The sequence below is a fragment of the Mobula birostris genome, chromosome 14 (assembly GCF_030028105.1).
Source record: "Mobula birostris isolate sMobBir1 chromosome 14, sMobBir1.hap1, whole genome shotgun sequence".
Classification (NCBI taxonomy): Eukaryota; Metazoa; Chordata; class Chondrichthyes; order Myliobatiformes; family Myliobatidae; genus Mobula; species Mobula birostris.
This window is the reverse complement of record NC_092383.1, coordinates 23,163,174-23,182,900: the sequence shown is the minus strand read 5'-3', so window position 1 is coordinate 23,182,900 and position 19,727 is coordinate 23,163,174. Positions and strand designations below refer to the sequence as shown.

Sequence of the window (19,727 nt, the reverse complement as noted above, 5' to 3'; positions counted from 1 at the left end):
TCACATTACACTTATATCCCATTGATCTTATTCCTACCGGCAATTAACAGCTTTTCTGACCAGACCCTTAACAAATATTTCTATTAAAAGATAAATTGGTTTTTTCTGCTGCAAGAGCCATCTCATCCATGACCAACTATAAGGAGACTTCCTCTTATCTCAGCTTGCTGCTTCCTGCAAGCTTCAGTGCTCAGTTTTTCCCCATTAATGACAAACAGTACTAAATCCAACTTATTACAAAACTCCAGGTCCACAATATCCACCTCAGTTCAGAAATAGAGGCACACATTAGGACTGAACCATCATGGCTCAGGAAGTTCAATAGTCAAAGCCCAAGCCTACAATTTGGCAATTGCCACTGACAGGTATCATAGCAGAAGTTGAGATTTCTCAACATAAGTAGATTTGTGGCCAGTATGTGGTTGAAGGAAGAGAACTAACTCATTAACCCAGAAATTTGAACAGACTTTAAATTAACTCTTTACAGCTTGTACTTCTGATAACATTAATACATTTTTATACTACATACTGTGTGACTGACCACTATCCCTTAATATTGGCCTTATTTCTAGCAGTGACAAGACTGCCTACAGAGGACAGGTTGACACCCTGACACAGTGGTGCCAAGATAACAACCTCTCTGTGTCCAAAAAAACAAATGAGCTGATTGTGGATTACAGGAGGAGTGGAGACAGGCTCGCCCCGATCAACATCAATGGGACTGTAGTTGAGAGGGTGAGTAGTTTCAAGTTCCTCAGTATACACATCACCGAAGATCTCACCTGGATTTTACACACCGGCTGTTTGGCAAAAGAAGCACAAAAGCATCTCTTTCACCTCAGGCGACTGAAGAAGTTCGGCATAGGCCCCAAAATCCTCAAGACCTTCTACAGGGGCACCATTGAGAACCTCCTGACTGGCTGTATCACCACCTGGTATGGGAACTGCACTAACTTTGAACGCTGGGCACTGCATTGAGTGTTACGGACAGCCCAGTGCATCTGTGGATGGGAACTTCCCTCCATTGAGGACAATTACAGCAGCAGGTACAGAAAGAAGGCCTGGAAGATCACTGGGGACACCAGTCACCTCAACCAAAAACTGTTTCAGCTGCTTGTCTGGCAAACGGTACCGCAGCATTAAAGCCAGGACCAACAAGCTACCGGACAGCTTCTTTCTACAAGCCATTAGACTTACAAATTCACATGTCTGTACATTGCGACAAAGTCATAATGCAAAGATTTTTACTCCCTCACGTTCTGGGATGGATGTAAGATTTAAATAAATTAATTCATTCATACACAGCAAATACACTCAATTTAGGATTCAAGGATTCATTGAAGGCAATAATATCCAGTGAAAATGGTAAATCATAGAATATTTATGATTTTACTTTTTCTGTATTTTGTTAGCAATTTTTCCATTTTTTCCCTTTCAATTAATATTTGAGAAAAGTTTAAAGTTCACAATAAATTTATTATCAAAGTACATATATGTCACTATAAACAACCCTGAGATTCATTTTCTTGCAGGCATTCACATTCACGGTAGAACAAAGAAATAAAATAGAATCACTAAAAAACTGCATACAAACAAAGACTGACCATCTGGGCAAGGTGCTTCTTTCAGGGATCTTTGAATAAGTACAAGATACCCTCTGTTCCTCAGTACTTCCGAAAAAGCTACTATTCATTGTGCATATCGTCATCTTATTGATCCTCATAATATACATAACTTCACGTTTTTGTGGGTTAAAATTCCATCTGTCATTTTCAGTCCACTTTACCAACTCATGGTAACATCATTCTCCAGTTAAAGATAATCCTTCCCATCATCAGTAATGTCACATCATTTTTACTCCTCTCTGCGCCTTGTAGCACATCGAGCAGGAACCTTGCCATTTCTTTAGCATATTGTCTGTTTTTTTAAATGAGGACGAGTTGCGAGCTCCATGCCGAACCCAGTACAGATTGAAAGCATCCAAGGGGCCAGTCAGATTCGAACCCAGGACCATTCACCTCGAGGTCCAGTGCTGATGCCATTACACTACCAGTTGGCGCAATTTTCACATCATGTGAACTCATTATTCATATCTCCTATATTCATGTACAGATTACACTGGACAAAAATTTTGCTTCCTGTATATTTGTGGGTGTATCTAATGGATTTTGGGCTGCTGATAATGAAAAAGACCATGAAATTTCCCTTTCACGCACTTTAAAGAAAAATTGCCTATATTTGTTACCGGTTTCCCACGCCATCCGAAGGTAGAACGTTCCTACGAAACAGTTCGTAAGCTGGAATGTCGTAAAGCGAAGAAGCAATTACCTTTAATTTATATGGGAAAAATTTGTGAGCGTTCGTAGACCCAAAAATAACCTACCAAATCATGCCAAATGACACATAAAACCTAAAATAACACTAACATATAGTAAAAGCAGGAATGATATGATGAATACACAGGCAATATAAAGTAGAAATACTTTTCCACAATCATTGCTGCACTGTTCTCTGTAGCGAAAATCTCATGTAAGCGCTCTTGGCAGAAACACGGCGCAAGCACTCTCCAGTAACCTTTAAGCTATGAAGCCGCCAAATCATACCAAATAACACCTAAAAATACACAGCCATTCTAAAGTAGAAATAATGTATGTACAGTGTAGTATCACTTACGAGAATCGGGAAGACAGCGCCGAGCACACTGATGATGGTGTGTTAGGCTGAGTCGTCGGAGGTTGGAGTGGTGCAGTGGCCCCCATCCTCCGGGCCGCCGACCGATACCGATCCGCGAAGAATGCAGGGGTACAGCAGTGGCCAGAACGCACTCAGCACATTTTTAAGAAAAGAAAAGCCGAAATAAATGAGCTAATTAATCAGGTGCAGCCCAGTACGTAATTAATTAGCTTGTTTATTTCGGCTTTTTTTTCTTAAAGATGTGCTGGGTGTGTCCCGACTACCGCTTCATTCTCTGCGAATCGGTATCTGTCCGCAGCCCGGGGATTGGGGTGGTGGGACACTGGGGTGCCATCTGTTTCCATCAGGGCAGGCAGGACATTTTCTATGTCTGCCTGCCTCGATGTCAAAGGTCAAGGTTCGTCGTCTGTTGTGGCTGATGTGGAAGGCTTGCTTGACTGCTTAGCCTCGCGCATTTTTAGATCATACAGTTCTTTGTAAGCACTCAAACCATCCTGCAAATACGCCCTAAACCGACATACACTTTCAAAATTAAAGTCGTACTTTATCATTGAAGCGAAAGTTGTACGTCCTAGTACCAATTGTTTGGCGACAATAAAGTATAAAGTAAATCTCACGCAGCTGCTTCACGTTCAGTTCCTGGACGACTTCACTTTCGGTCCGTTCGCTACTGCATTCAGTTTTGATTGTTGTCCTTTCCTCTTCCAATTGCATCAGCTCTTCATCAATTAGTTCTTGGTCATGAGATGCCAAAACCTCTTCAACATCATTTTCATCAACTTCCACAAGCCATACTCACGTTGTCCTTACTTCGTTCACCACGATCGAAACACTTAATTATGTCTAGTTTTACGCCAAGTGTAACACCCTTACGTGCTCTTTCTGGCTTTTCCGATACCTTAGAACTCATCTTGCTAACAGCTGCTCACAGGCACGCGTTTAACCAATGCTGGCTAGAATGCAGTTCCGAATCCGGGGGAGAGCAGCTGCTGGGGGTGTGCGCTGCTTTTTTTTTCCACGCGTTGCCTTTTTATCGCGCGCTGCCTTTTATCGTATCAGTGAAAACACCCTCTGTTAGTGAAAACAGGTAACTAATGTAGGTCTTTCGTAACAGTGAGGTTTCATAAAGCGAACGTTCGAAAAGCAGGGGACACCTGTATTTCAATTCATAATTCAAGACAATTGAAATGTTGCCCACAATGTAAGCTGAAACCATAAAGAGAACATGTCACTGAACATTCACCTTCTGCAGTCCCACTTAGATTTCCTCCCTGCAAATCTTGGTGTTAGTCAGTGAAGAGCACAATGAAAAGTTCCTCTAGGATGTTACAGTCATGGAGAAATGGTATCCGGGTAACTGAAATTCATCAATGCTGGTGATTAAGCCTTAGACACTGATTACAAATGAAAATCATCAACAAAGCATTTTTAGCCTAGTTGAACTGTTATGGTGTCAGCACCGTTATATAATTAAGCACATAACATTCAATAGAAATTAATTTCTTGTTTCTCCAAATTCCTATGTGATACAAGTAGTCTAATATCATATTTGTGTTCAGCTTCAAGCAGCCTAGCATAAACCAAAATATTTTTCTGAGGAAGCAATACTTTAGAAAAACTTGTTGTCCAGTGTTATTAATGTATATAATAAACAGCAAGGTCACCTGCTTCAGTCTCTGCAGGTGACAGACAAATCTATTGGTCATAGATTTCCAATCTTAAAACTAGTCCTTGATCATCATCCATGGCCTCTTATTACCAAGCCAATTTACAACACTGGTTTCATGATATCCAGGAAACTGGCATTTTCTGCCTTTCAATCACACACCTCTATGATATTGTGAAGGCTAGCACTTCCAACTCACTAATCACTTGACAGAGCAAAACCTTTAATGTACAATAATTATATTAAATATATCCAGCCCTGCATTACATTGCCAAAGACAATGCTTGTTCATCATAATCAATAGTTAAATGCTTCTGAATCAATAGCTAATGAGTGCAAAATAAAATCTCATTTTATTTCAGAAAATTACCATTCATCTGCTATTTAACTAAAGCACACATAGACTTTTATGTTAATGAAGTAAAAAGTCACAGAAAGTTCAAAACCTTAGCATTACAGTCATGAGACACTGATGTGATGTTTGAAATGTTGACTTTGACATATGGGGAAATAGTTCTCCATTGTATTAACCCATCATTTAACCCAATTTACACACATTACTTTTTCTGTAGTTCAACAGGTACTTCAACACTGAAAAGATGTCAACAGTCATGTGATAATGATGGAACATCTATCAAGCCTGACATTGCAATCAATGTATAAACTCTGAAACATGGTTTTAATCAATGTAGAAACTCTGAAACTCTGCAAAACCCCTTTATCTAACTGTCAAGTGAATGTCAATTATATGAATTGCTCCAATTGATACAAAAAGCTCTCTTACCAATGTAAATGTCACAGCATAACAGAGGCTGAAGGTTACAATTTGACTTTAGTGTACAGCAAACTCAAACAGCACAAGATTATTCCATGATAAAACATCTAAGGTTGTGAAATATGGCTTATGATATAACAGCAAAGTTATTAAAAGCAATTTTGGGGGTTATGTGCCTGTAGACAAATAAATGAAAGAGTTAATGGAATTCTACTGAGCTCTCTTGTCAAACATAAACTAAATGACCATTTCCCTTGAAATACATCTATGTTTGATAGCTTTAAACACAGTCTCTAGTTGTACTTTGCCTCTGAAGTTCCTCCAATTTACTTCAATGGAATGAGTTTGAAGGACAGAGTACAATGTGACTACATAGCATGTTTAGCACCACTGATCAGCAATTAACTTCAGGACATTCGTGTAGCTTAAATTATGTTCTGAATCATTGTAACTGAAAAACAATTTCAAATAACTTTAAACACAAAGATATTATTTCAAATGTTTGTTCACAACTGACTTATTTTTAAACCCGTTTTAACTTTCCTTATCATCAAGATCCAGTTTTACCACATCCCCCCTCTGGTCCTTTGCACACTTCCACATGCCACAAAGTCCTTCATTTCACAAGACTTAGATTTCCTGGAGTTTGCTCTTGGCCTAATTTTTGGCCTTAAAAGCTGCCTCCTGCTTTTGTTGGTGTTGTTCCTTTCTGCATCCTATGGCACATCGGGCAGCAACCTTGCTGTTTCACTAGTTTTTTTTTTGTCTGTTTTTTTTAAATGAAGCCGAGTTGCTAGCTTGACTGTCATCGCAGCACGGATGGAAAGCGTACAAGGAACCAGCCGGATTTGAACCCAGGACCACTCGCCTCGAAGTTCAGTGCGAGTGCCCCTATACCACCAGCTGGTTCCCTCATGTTCTTCTTTTATATATAAAAATTATCACATTCAGTCAAGTTGGTCCATGCTCTACCTGTGACTAATTCCAATTCTCTTCATTTAATTCTAATAACTGAAAAAGAAGAAGTGTTGCGAGCCGGACAAAGATCAAACCTGTCTTTGTGTTGATATCATCCCCTAATGCAGCAGGAGTTCCCAAACTTTTTATTCTATGGATCAATACTATTAAAGCAAGGGGTCTGTGAACCCCACATTGGGGATCCTGTTCTAATGCAATAAGCTGAAGAGCGGGTCACAAAAAAAAAGTGAAAGCATCAATTGACCATAGATTAATGAATGTTTCCCAACCTGCATCAATGACTACCCATGCATCATCTTCCTCATGTGATATGATAGAATAGTCTATGGAAATAATTTGGAAGATGTGTATCTCAGATGGTTGATGGTTGGTTTGAGTTGTTCTCCGACCTTGGCGAGTTACCTGCAAACGTTTATCACCACGCGAGGAGACGTCATCAGTGTGCTGTTGATTGCAGTGTGTCCTAAAGGCCAAGAATTCGGAGGACACACCACAATCAAGAGCGCACTGATGATATCTCCTTGCAGGGTGAGGAAACATTTGCAAGGAAATTCCTAAGATCAGAGAACAACTCAACCAAACCAACAGAGTCAGCATATAAATATGGATACACGTATAAGCCATACTCCGCAACTGAATAAAGATGAAAGATTGTATTTAAATTCTGGCTGGTGTCCATTACTTTCTAAAACAGGATTAAAATTATGCCAAAAATTCCAAACTTACCAGAATAGGAGATAAAGCTTCGCAATGATGACATGCCAAAAGGCATTGAGTTACTTCACTGACCACGATTGATCCCAGCTTTGCTGCTATATGAGAGGAAAAGAGAATCAGAGATCAGAAATCCAAAACTTTTTGTATTTTGGAAACAAAATGTCAATACAGTGACATTTGAACTAATAGAGCCTCCTGTGCAAACTTGTCCATACATAGGTGTCCCTGGAGAGGGGGCAGAGTCTGCAGCATTCATGAAAAGTAGAGTAACATTGACTTTTCATGCCGCAAGTTCCTCTTTGCTTTGTTTAAACTTTTCTTATTTAGGAGTTGCGGCAAAAAGTAATCAAATAACATTTAAACTACAAGAGATTTTGCGGATGGTGGAAATCCAGATCAACATATACAAAATGCTGCAGGAACGCAGCAGGGCTGTGGAACGGAATAAAAAGTCGACATTTCGGTTGGAGTCCTGGTGAAGGGTCTCAGCCCGAAACGTCAACTGTTTATTTTTTTCCCATAGATGCTGCTTGACCTGTTGAGTTCCTCCAGCATTTCGTATGTGTTACAAAAGAAAAGCTAATAAGGGTTAAGAGTTCACCTCTGGCCTATTCCAATAATAAATGCAGTTTAACTGAACAAGTCAGTCATTTAAACTTGACATTGCTGTTGTAGAGCAATATTAAGGAAATGGCTGGCCCTGAGTCAACCCAAGAATGTTTATGCTGGAATCAGCTAACATTGTAAATGATTCATTCGATCTCATGTAAAAACTCAAGTAACTTGTGCAACAATTAAAAGGTTTCATCTGGGGAGGGGGGTGGGGAGAAAACAAAGTGGTACTAATACACTGAATTTAGACCTCCAGGGCCTGAAGTGGAATTCATCCAAGCATAATGAAATGAGATCAGATCTACTTGTTCTAAAAATTCTACTTCATTAAGTTTACTTTATAGAAGTGAATTCAAAAGGGATAAGGGAGGAAATGGTGCTTCAGTTGTACACAGCCTTGTTCTATTTTGAGTTCTGGGCATCATACTTCGAAAGATCCATTGCCCTGAAAAAGAACTCACTGTAGTTTCATTAAAATTGTATCAGGGCTTAAAGATTATATGAGGCACGCAAAAAAATCTCACTTTCAGAAAGTTCATGGCTGATCTAATTTAGATATTGGAAATGAAAAAGAGATTATATACAGCAGATATCCTCTGGTGCAACAACTCAGAACAAAGAGGGCATAATTTTAATTAGAGCAGCCCAGTATCAAATCAGTAAAGAATTGTTTTCATATAAAGAATAAGAATCAGAATCAGGTCCAATATCACCAGCACAGGTCATGAAATTTGTTAACTTTACACGATAAATATAGAAAAAAAACTGAATTACATGAAGTACATATATATGTATATTAAATAGTTCTATTAAGGCAAACAGTGTAAAAACAGAAATTTAAAAAAGTAGTGAGGTAGCATTCATAGGCTCAATGTCCATTCAGGAATCGGATGGCAGAGGAGAAGAAGCAATTCCTGAATCGCTAAGTGTGTGTGCCTTCAGGCCTCTGTACCTCCTTCCCAATGTAAGGAGAACATGTCCTGGGTGGTGTGGTTCCTTGATGATGGAAGCTGCTTTTCTGAGGCACTGCTCGTTGAAGCTGTCTTGGATGCTACGGAGGCTACTGCCCATGTTGGAACTAACTAATTTTACAGCTCTCTGCAGCTTACTTCGATCCTGTGCAGTAGCTCCCCCTTCCCGCATCCTTTACCAGACGGTGATGCAGCCAGTCAGAATGCTCTTCACATTACATCTGTAGAAGTCTTCAAGTGCTTTGGGTGACAAAAATCTCCTCAAACTCCTGATGATAAATATACATAGCTGCTGTCTTGCCTTAGTGGAAACCAGGAACTCAATTATCCAAAAACCCTGGGCCAACTTTAATTCAGATTGGTAGATCTTTGTTTAGGTAAAGGAATCAAAAGTAATTGAATAAAAGAAGAAAAACTGAGCCGAGTTAAATTCCAGTCTTAATTTAACATAACGATGGAAGTGGTTTGGGACCGCTAAAGGCCTAATCCTCCTATATTCAAAAGATAAAGTCAGTGATGAGGTAAGAACAGTTGTGATGCACTTAATTTCATACCACAAGCACAAGTTAACAGCTGAAACCATGTACAGTTTAGCAATACCCCAAAAATGGACTAGAGCAAAAAGTGTAACTGTTTCTCATGAAGTGGCACCTTTAGGCTCCAGGGGAAGAAATGATCTCTCACTCATTTTTAAAGCATCTTCATAACTTTGCAAGACCCAACACAAGAAAATGCTTCCCCATTTTTGGATATGAAGAGGACATTTACTAGAAACAACAATGAGTAATTCTGAGAATCAGCACCAGAGTTGAAACAAAATATTTAGGAACTCTCTCTTCACTGGAGTACAGTACATCATACTTTTCTTCGCTCTGCCAAATAATGTACAAATCATCCAAGTCACAAGATATAAAGGTATACCATCTGCCATTGTCTGCTATAATAGCCTTCAAGCAAAATAACAATCAATTGTCCATGAAAAGGTGAAAGAAATAAACTTGGAGGTTGTTTTTGAACAGTTTCACACTGAAACCAAATAGGAATTGAACTGAAAAATGATACTGTGTAGGCTAGAGCAAAAAGTGTTGAGTTGACACTGTTGAACCAATTAAACTGCATCTGTGGCATCATTTTAAACTTGCAATATCCATGTTATTTCACCCTATGGATTTTGTGTTTAGAGACAACTTGCAGTTCTGCTCTTAAAGAGCCAATCTAGTTATTATATTTAATGAAAATAGCATCCTTCAGTTCTTGTACAATAAAAATATATTAATCTGTGATTGGAATTTCCAAATATCTGTCAACTTCTCTTGCAAAACCTAAATTAGATTAACTGAGTGTCCAGGAGGTAAGAGGTTCTAAATTTAAAAGTAATGACATTAATTGTATTCATTGCAATAAAGTTAATGCCATTTAGTTTTGCTTTGATCACAGCAATACGCAAGAAAATCAGTTATATACTATTAACTTTTTCAAATTTTACACCATTTAATTTAGTTCTTTCAAATGAAGAAAAGAAACAAGTTATTTTCCTATGAGATTATATCAAGTTATTTCTAAGTCTAACCACTGAAGCAATAATACAAGAAATTGTGTTGTTCATTGTGTAGTGCTCTGTTGCTCAATAATTTCAGAACATTTTGTTTTGAAGTCTGCTGCAATGGTATTTTACCTTGATCCTTGCACGCATTGCCATCAATGCAAGTACTCAGATAACAGCATGCTTAAAAATAAATTAGACTTTCTTCTTTAGTTTGCAGATTTATTCTTAAAATATATGTAAGTACTAGAGCAAGGAACAGAATCACCAATGAGCAAGGCAGGAAAGCATGATAGTAGCTGCCAAACCAATTGAAAGAAATCTCACACATGTTACATTTAACCACAGACTCGTGTAGGCATCTGAGAGCCTGGGTATGCTAAACTTATCTGTGTGATGTGACCATTGGAGTGAGGAGCAGTGAGACACAGCTAATACGCATTATAAGATGTGGTACCACACTTATGATTTGGGATCATGATACAAAATCACAAATGGTAACTTTCAAAATAAAACATAATAAAAAGGAAGTGGAACTGATTGGATAATTTGCAAGAAGCAGTAAAGGCACATTGGGCTGAACAGCCTCCTTTCTAAGTTACATCAAACTTAGGCTTCTGTTTGTTCTGCTGTATTAAAATCCAAGATCCATTACTGCAGTCTCTTTCCCCATATGTACTGCATTATATAACTAATTGTGCTTTACAATGCATAAACATAATTATATCCTAAACTGAAGCTAACATTAAAGAACCTCAAATTCTTGCTATTACATATGCAATATAGTATCATACTGTAGATACTGCTTAAAGAGAGAAAAATTGTGATGTTACACAATTGATTTACTATGTTGTGTATGTCTATCCATCTAGAAGTTGACATGGTTTTGATGAAGCAATCAAGTACAACTTATGCTGGCTATATTGCCATCTGATCTCCTCTAACTCAGGATTATTTTGATGGCCTTCAGTGATCACAAATCTTTACACCACAGAAAGGTACCACAATGTGATGGCTATGCCAATGAAAAACACAGTAATCCCACTTCCCAGCTTGAGGTCTGCAGCCCTGTACTTTAGAACATCTCATGTGCATCTAGCTATTTCTTAGATGTACCTCAACCACTCTTTCAAACACCTACTTCTTGATCCCCAGCACTCATTGGATGAAGGAGCGCGAATAATCTTAACGTGATGCAGACAATTTTATCTCCTATTCCCCACTTCTTTACTGAACCTATATCTGGGTTTTCCAAACTTCCCAGGATTGTAACTAGGCTTGTACAACTGCATGACATATTTTTTACTGTGCATTATTACATACACACGCCAGCCCCATTCACAAAAATATTTTACCTTCTACATTGGGATTTGAAAAATATGGTAGTTCCCTCAAGTAAACTGACTAACTCTAGGTAACATTCCTGCCCCTGCTTCTTTGCAGGCGACAAGTAAAATTGCCGGCACAACCTACAACGATGAGTGCATTCTTATAAATGTTTACATATTTACCAGCAAGCAGCCCGCTGAACAACGGAAACCTTCTCCTGGATTTCAAGGACCCTTCCACCTTTATATAAGGAGATAAGCAATCCCACGTCCGACCCCTGCTTCTTCACCGCACAAGTCAAGAGGTTAATTATCTCAGGAACACGGCACCCCAAACAGTCACCGCCGGTCCTTTATCGCAGGAGAAGCACGGCCCATCGAAACGAAGTTGAAGACTAGGTTTACAATTCCACTGTTGCTCGAGCGGATTTCCTGCTGTCCCCGCCCCGTTCTGCCTCCTCAGGAAGGGAATGCGCCGTCCTCCCACTCACAGCAGCTCGACGTGATACTCACCGGGGTCCCGTCGTCTCGCCAACCCTCACACCCAGTCAATGCAGAAAGTGAGGGCGGAATTCGCCGGGGCGGTTGTAAGCGTGGCTTAGTCAGCCCCGAGCGAGAGAGAAACTCCGGCTCTCGGAGCACCGGAGGGCAAAGTGATTGCTGAGAGGAAGCCGGAGAATGAGAAAGATATAGACACTTTTTTTTTACAGAGGATACACAGGCACTGTTTATTTTCACTTGGAGATGGCTTTGGCTTTTTAGAGGAGTTACACTGTCATTGACTTTTATGGGTGGAACAGGCACTGGTTTCTACAAAGGAAATATGGACTCTAGATTGTACCAGCAGGGAGGGAGTAGCATTCCATGGAGAGGCTACTGCCTCACTCCTTGGGCAATTTGGTGCCTCTTTTCCCAGTGCCTACGTCTCCTGGTCAGACCAAGGACATCTTCGTCTAGAAAAGTTAGTGCCTCTAATCCCTCCTCCCCTTAAACCCCAGTTCCTCCCTCTTCTGGAAAAACCAGTGCCTCCCCATTCCTGAAAGCCACAGGGTACCTCAAGTGGACAAGCCAGTGCTTCTAATCCACAACCCTGTTACAAGCCAGTATCACACTCCAATGGACAAGTCAGAACCTTGTTTACCAGTTGAACCAGTGCCCCCTCTCCTGTACAGTGGAGTGTCTCACTCCTGGGCACCTCAGTACCTCCTTCCACAGAAAAGCCAATACTTTTCTGTACTGAGCACTGGGTTGCTGCAGATGCAGGCATCCATCGGTTTGACTCCGGAGAGGGGCACTTACTGGATTGATAAGAGCGGGGGATGACCAATGGTTTGATAAGAGAAGGGGAGAGATGCCCACCGGAATGACCAGGGAGGCTTAGGGGTATCAACTGCAATTACAGAGGGGAGGGATCCAGGGTCTTGCCACCTCCCCCCCCCCCCGCCCCACCTTGCTGGCAATCTACGGCCTCGCTGCACTTGGCAAGGCAGAGAATGCTCCACTTGAGGATGGCTGGGCAGGAAACACCGACTCGTCTGGGGGAGTGAGGCTCTGGATGGTAGAGGGAGGTACAAGGAAGTGGAGCAAGCCACTGGATTATACAGGGGAAACAAGAAGGAAGTGCTGGCTGGCACAATGAGCAACAGAGGAACTGCTTTTCCAAAAGATGGTGACGTGGCTTGTATGAGGCACAGGGCTGATGAATCCAAGGATAAGGAAACACTGGTGTGTCTAAATGGTGGGGAGAAGCACTAGTTTACAGCAAAGATAGTGGTTTAGAGAGAGAGTCAGATGTAGTTTTATACAGGGTTGGTTTGTACAATAAGTCAAGTAGTGGCTTTTGTAGAGAGAAAGGCTGGCTTACTTAGGGATACATTAATTGATGTAGGAAACGTTGACTGTACCTCTTCCTAGAGATGCTGCCTGGCCTGCTGCGTTCACCAGCAACCTTTATGTGTGTTGCTTGAAATTCCAGAATCTGCAGATTTCCTCGTGTTTAGGAAGGAAGTAATTGGTTTGGCTGAGGAGTGAGACACTGATCAGATGAAAATAGGAAGCACTGGCTTGTCTTTTATTGTATGAGGAGGTCTTGACATTTAGGGAAGAAGCACTGGGTTGCTGGAGATAGGGGCACCCATTGGTTTGACTCAGGAGAGGGGCACTTACTGGTTTGATGGGGGGAGGGATGACTGATGGTTTGATGGGAAGAGGAGAGATGCCCACTGGAATGACCAGGGAGGGTTAGGGGTGTCAACTGCAATTACAGAGGGGGGGGCGGCCTCCACTGCATGAACATGGGGAAGGGAGGGGCACCCACTGGATGGTCCAAAGGAAAAAAGCCCTTGATTATACTGCAGGAGTACTGCCCTCTCTGGGCACCAACATCCTATCCTTCCCCAAGTTGGGATGGGAATGCTTGAGAAAGGTTTCTTCATGATGTGCATTGTCTGCAAGTTGCACTCAAAAACTTGAACCATGCAGAAGCCACTGCTTTGAGTGTGAGGAAGAAAGCCTCCCTTGGCCCGGGGTACTGCCATATACAAAGTTACACCTCATGGGCTACATGCCGAATGAGGTCATTTGAACTCCATAAGCACCAATGACAAAAGATAGATCCCCTGTGTCATAGTCCCACTGTAAATTCCCGATGATCTCCAGATCCCTGGACCAAATTTGTGTTCGCCCTTTACATTCAGTGTGGGCATGGCTGTTATCGTGACTAAGAATGGGGCTGTGCACAAATTTCGATGTTCAGACCATCCCACACCTGTATTTTTCATAGATTTTATCTTCTTCCTCTTGAGCCCTTAGCTCCCACAGGCTATGAGTGACTTCCTGTCTCTATTATCCTCTGAAGTCAATGGTATGGTTGGAGTTCATCAATGCTTCTGCAATCCATTGCACCCCCTGTAGAGGGAATTGGCCTATAGAGCTTCACCAGAGCCCTGTTGGCTGGCCTTAACCATTACCTCTCAAAATGGGGACATAGGGTTGAACTTTGAGAGGTGATAGATTTTATACTCCTGCCCAATTGCTTTTATATCAGAATCAATTTACAATTTTTATTGCACCATTGAGATACCTATTTTGCCTTAGTGTCACCAACACAGGTAAAAGTTGTCCAATGAAAAAATAACCCTTTTTAAAAGGGCCACAACTAATAGCAACAAAGTACGAAAAGCAAAGGCAAACAACAGATTGAATAATAGCTATTTTCACAACTAAATCTTCAGCTGCACTATTCACAGAATGCATAATAATACAAATAGAAAATGCTGGAAGTATTGGACAGATTTTGGGCGGAAGGTGTCACGCTCTTTGATAGCTGTCCCACGTTCCTGTGCATTGGCTAATGTAAGCTGCAGAACAGGGCAGTCACTTAACCAGAATAAATTATTCTACAGACCACATCTTATCTGGGCACATTGCTAGCCATCTCAGCCGGTCTCCTACCTCTTTCTCCAAACTGAGTGACTAAAGTTCAGGAGCTTGGGTAGGAGATGAAGCCAGAAATTGAACAAAGTCCACTTCAGGTTTATTCGGACCAGAATTGTCTTCATAGACCTCATCACATCAGTTTCCAATTCTAACAACACCCAGCTTGTTCTCATTGATCTTGGCCCTTTCTTCTATCGACTGTCAGCCTGGGTCTCCACCCTAACAATAAATGAGCAGAATTTTCCTCCTGATGAATAATGGAAAGAATGAAAACAAACTTCCAGTAGTTTTGATTCCAAGATGAACAAAGGACCATGTATCTTTGTCACTATTAGTGCTGGCCACTTCTACCTCTGTAATACTGCCTGTCTCCACGCTAGGCATGAGTCATCACTGTCAGTAAAGTTTAAAAAAATCTAGGCTGTATGGCAGTTTTTATCATGACTGTGAACTTATTTTTAAACTAAAAAAGCTTGTGAAGAATCCTTGCTTGGTATGTGAAGAATAAGTTATGTTTTCACATAGTTGGTGCTTGGTGATCATTAAAAGAGCATAAAGAAAAATTACACTTGCTTTCCTTGCCCAAATTATTGATAAAGCTTGGGGTAAACAAGATCCATCCTATACAACAATCCCTGCAATTGATCAGATGTCACGGTCTTCTATTTTGTATTCTGTCTGTTATCTAATCCATAACCGATATATAGAGGAGCAGATCAGGAGGTAGATTTTATAAAGGTTCAAAAATAACAAGGTTTTTGAAATGGATGACTTAAAATTCCCTGACATTTATTGGCATCACTTTGATCGGGTAGAATTACAAGGATTCCTGACACAATATGTGGACAGGCCAACTAGAGGAGAAGCCGTATTGTCACAGTCATAGTAATAGTCATACTTTATTAATCCTGGGGGAAATTGGTTAAATTTGGATCTATATATGTGGTCAGGTGATAAATCTTCAGGTGGGTATGTATTTTGGAGACAATGACCACAACTCTCTGACCTTTAACATAGCCTTGGACAAGGTTAGGAGCAGATAGTATGTGAATTATTTGGGGAGTGCTAATTATGATGCTATTAAGCAGGAACTTGGGAGCAAAATTGGGAACAGATGTTCTCAGGGGTATGTATGATAGAAATTGGAAGTTGTTTCAGGAGCACTTGGGTGGGATTCTAGATAGGTTTGTCCCATTGAGGCAGGGAAAGATTGGTAAGGGGAAGCCATGTGAAATATTAGTCCATAGGAAGAAAGAAACTTACTTAAGGTTTAGGAAGCAAGGATCAAACAGAGCTCTAGAGAGTTATAAGGTAGCCAGGAAGGAGCTTAGGAATGGTTTAGGAGAGCTAGAAGAGGGCAGGAGAAGGCTTTGGAAAGTATAACTAAGGAAACCCCAAGGTATTCTACACAAATGTGAAGAACAGAACAATGAATAGAGTGAAGTTAGGACCAAACAGGAATAGAAGAGAAAACATGTAGGGAGTTGGAAGAGCTAGGGGAGGTTCTTAATGAATCCTGTACTTCAGTATTCACTAGTGAGAGGGACCTTGATGTTTGTGGAGACAGTATAAAACAAGCTGATATACTAGAACATGTTGATGTTAGGAGGATGTGCTGAGACTTTTGAAAAACATTAGGACAGATAAATCCCCAAGGCAGGATTAGATATATCCTGGATTACTGCAGGAAATGAAGGAAGAGATAGATACACCCTTGGAGATAAAATTTGCATCCTCACTGGCCACAGGACCAGTACCAGATAATTGGAGGGTGACAAATATTTCTTCCTTTGTTCAAGAAAAGGAGTATGGATAACTCTGGCAATTAAAGACCAGTGAGTTTTACTTCAGTGGTGAGCAGATTATTAGAGAAGATTCTTTCAGACAGGATTTATAAGCATTTAGTGAAGCATAGTTTGATTAGACACAGTCAGAATGGCTTTGTAAAGGGCAGGTCATGCCTCAAGAGCATGACTGAATTCTTTAAGGATGTGACAGGGCACATTGATGAAGGTACACCAGTGGATGTGGTGTATATGAATTATAGTAAAGTATTTGACAACATTCCTCGTGGTAGGCTCATTTAGAAAGCCAGGAGGCACAGGATCCATGGAAACTTGGCTGTGTATATTCAGAATTGGCTTTCCCATAGAAGGCAGAGGGTGGTAGTAGATGGAGCAAATTCTGCCTGGAGATCGGTGACCAGTGAGGTTCTGCAGGGATCTGTTTCTCTGACCGCTGCTCTTTAAGATTTTTATAAATGACTTGGATGAGGAACTGAAAGTGTGGCTTAATAAGATGACACAAAGGTTGGAGGTGTTATGGATAGTGTAGAAGTTTGTCAAAGGTTACAGCAGGCTATTGATAGGAACAGAGAAGTGACAGATGGCGTTTAATCCAAAAAGTGTGAAGTGATTCACTTTGAAAAGCCAAATTTGAATACAGAATACAGAGTTAATGGCAGAGTTCTTAACAGTGCAGAGGAACAGAGGGATTTAGGAGTCAGTGTCCATAGATCCCTCAAAGTTGCTGTGCGAGTTGATAGGGTTGTTAAGAAGGCATATGATGTGTTGGCCTTCATTAGTCAGGGAATTAAGTTCAAGGGCTATAACGCAATGTTGCAGCTCTATAAAACCTTGGTTAGACCACACTTGAAGTAGTATGTTCAGTTCTGGTTACCTCTTCATAGGAAGAATATGAAAGCCTTAGAGAGGGTGCAGAGGAGATTTACCAAAATGCTGCCTAGATTTGAGAGCATGTATGATGAGGAAAGGCTGAGAAAGCTGCAGCTTTCTCTTTAGACTGAAGGAGGATTAGAGGTGATTTGGGGGCCATGGAGATGTAAAGTATAAGATGATAAGAGGCATAGAATGAGTGGACAGCTAGCACTTTTTTCCCAGTGCAGAAATGGCTAATAGAAGAGAGCATAATTTTAAGGTAACTGGAGAAAAGTATAGCGGATGGCAGAAGTAGTTTTTCTTTTGCACCGGGAGTGGTGAGTTCATGGAGCACACTGCCTGGGGTGATGGTAGAGGAAGATACATTAGGGACATTTAGTAGTCTCTTCGATAGGCTCATTGATGAAAGAAAAATGGAGTGTTATTGAGGTAGGTTAAAAAGTTATCACAATGTTGTGAGACAAAGGGCCTGCACTGTCTGTACTGATTTATGTTCATATCATCGTATCACTCCCAATGCAATGTGTTCTAACTTTATCTACAATCTCTAATAAAGCACAACAGTAAAGACATTATGAAAATTCACATCAAGTTATCTGTAATTATCTATTATTAACTACGGCTTCAAAAGTTGCATAAGGGTTGTTAGATTGGTGTTGACTGTGCAATCGTAGCACTATTTTCCAAGTGCTTCCTTAGTGATAGATTCTACATTTTCCCTATTGATTCTGTCAGGCTAATTGACTGATTTCTTCCAACTCCTCCCTCTACTTCCAATATAGCGGTGTTACATTTGCTATCTTCTAATCTGTGGGAATCATTATAGAATATATGGAAATTTGGAAGATACAAAACCAGAGGATCCAGTATGTTCATGGTCATCTATTCCAAAGCCATTGGTTGCAGGGATTGACTTTCAGCACCATTAATTTAATAATACTATTATTTTTATAAACACAAAGTTCTTTGAGCTTCTAATTTTTCCATGAAGACAGATACAAAATACTTGTTCCTTTTCTCTGCCATTTCCTTAATATAATTTCTCTTATCTCAGTTTTTGAGAGACCCATATTGACTGGCTAATCTGCTTTTTTTCTATCACTACTGAAGCTCTTGCAGTCTATTTCTGTTTGTTTTCTTTTTGAATCAATGAAATGCTTCTCCTATGTTGAATTCAAAAATGTTTCCAATCCTTAGCTTAAAGCTTGTTTTTGGCAGTGGTCGGATCACATTCAGAAAGAAGATACTTATTCTTCCTTCTTTGTATGTTGAAGATTAACAGTTCTCACTGTTGCAATGAAGAAGTGCTTCAATACTGGTGGTGTTTTCTTTTGAACCAGATATTAGTCAGGGGCCGTTTATTGACTCAGCTGGAGGCAAACAATCCAACAGCAAGACAGTTGTCCTGGTATCCTAGCTAATATTTATCTCTCAAACCATATCACTGATGAGTTATTAGGTCATTTATCTTGGCTGTTTACGGAAATTTTTTGATTTTCTCATGCTGTATTTAGAACATTGTTTCTACATGGTTGAGGTGTTCACGTAATGAAAGTCACCCTTCTCGACTAGTTGGCTGATAATCTTTATTTTTCCTGGTGTAGAAATATCAAATACCAGAGGGCATGTGCGGAGAGGGGGAAAGTTTAGGGAAATTTAAAAGGCAAGATTTAAGACAATTTATATACATAGTGGTAGGTGTCTGCAACACACTGCTGGGGACGGGGGAACAGATACAAAAGCAGCATTTAAGAGGCATTTAGGTAGACACATGAACACACAGGAGATGGAAGAATATACACTACGTGCAGGCAGGCGGTATTAGTTTGGAATGGCACTGTGGTGAGTACAGATATAATGGGCCAAACAGTCCATTCCCATGATGTATTCTTCTATATTCTTTGGAAAGGCTGTTTTTTTTTGTTCACCTAGAGTTGCCATGTCTATTTTAATACTGAATTGTTTGCAGGCCACTTCAAGAACACATAAGAATTTGGGGCAAGATTTGGCTATGCGGTTCTGTGAACCTGCTCCATCTTTTAGTTAATGAAGTTAATGCCCTTAACTTCACTTTCCTGCCCAGTTGCCATAATCCCGAACCGACGTTGCTCGAAGATCACAGGCCTCCTCCCTTGGCTGCACAGTCCATCGAGCCTGATTCTGGGCGTAACCTTCCTGCACGGCAAGCCACAGTACAGAGGAAGTCTTCATTCAAACAGCTGGCTGCACTCACAGATATCGTTCGGAAAATCAGCAAATGCCCAGCTGAGGCTGATCATCTGTCACATTTGTCAGTGATATTTAATGTTTGTGAATGCCAATTACTT

General features: G+C 40.5%; 1 protein-coding gene across 3 annotated transcripts in view; it reads right to left on the bottom strand.

Annotated features, from left to right (window-relative positions):
• atp8b4 (ATPase phospholipid transporting 8B4) overlaps positions 1-11,915 on the bottom strand; it is a 304,768-nt gene extending 292,853 nt beyond the window's left edge. The window contains exons 1-2 of one of the 3 annotated variants that reach the window (XM_072278231.1): positions 11,798-11,915; positions 6,840-6,925 (exon numbers count right to left, since the gene is read on the bottom strand). The gene's annotated coding sequence lies outside the window, so the exon portion shown is untranslated. The other 2 variants (XM_072278233.1, XM_072278230.1) reach the window with 2 other exon arrangements.
• Positions 11,916-19,727: the final 7,812 nt, after the last annotated feature.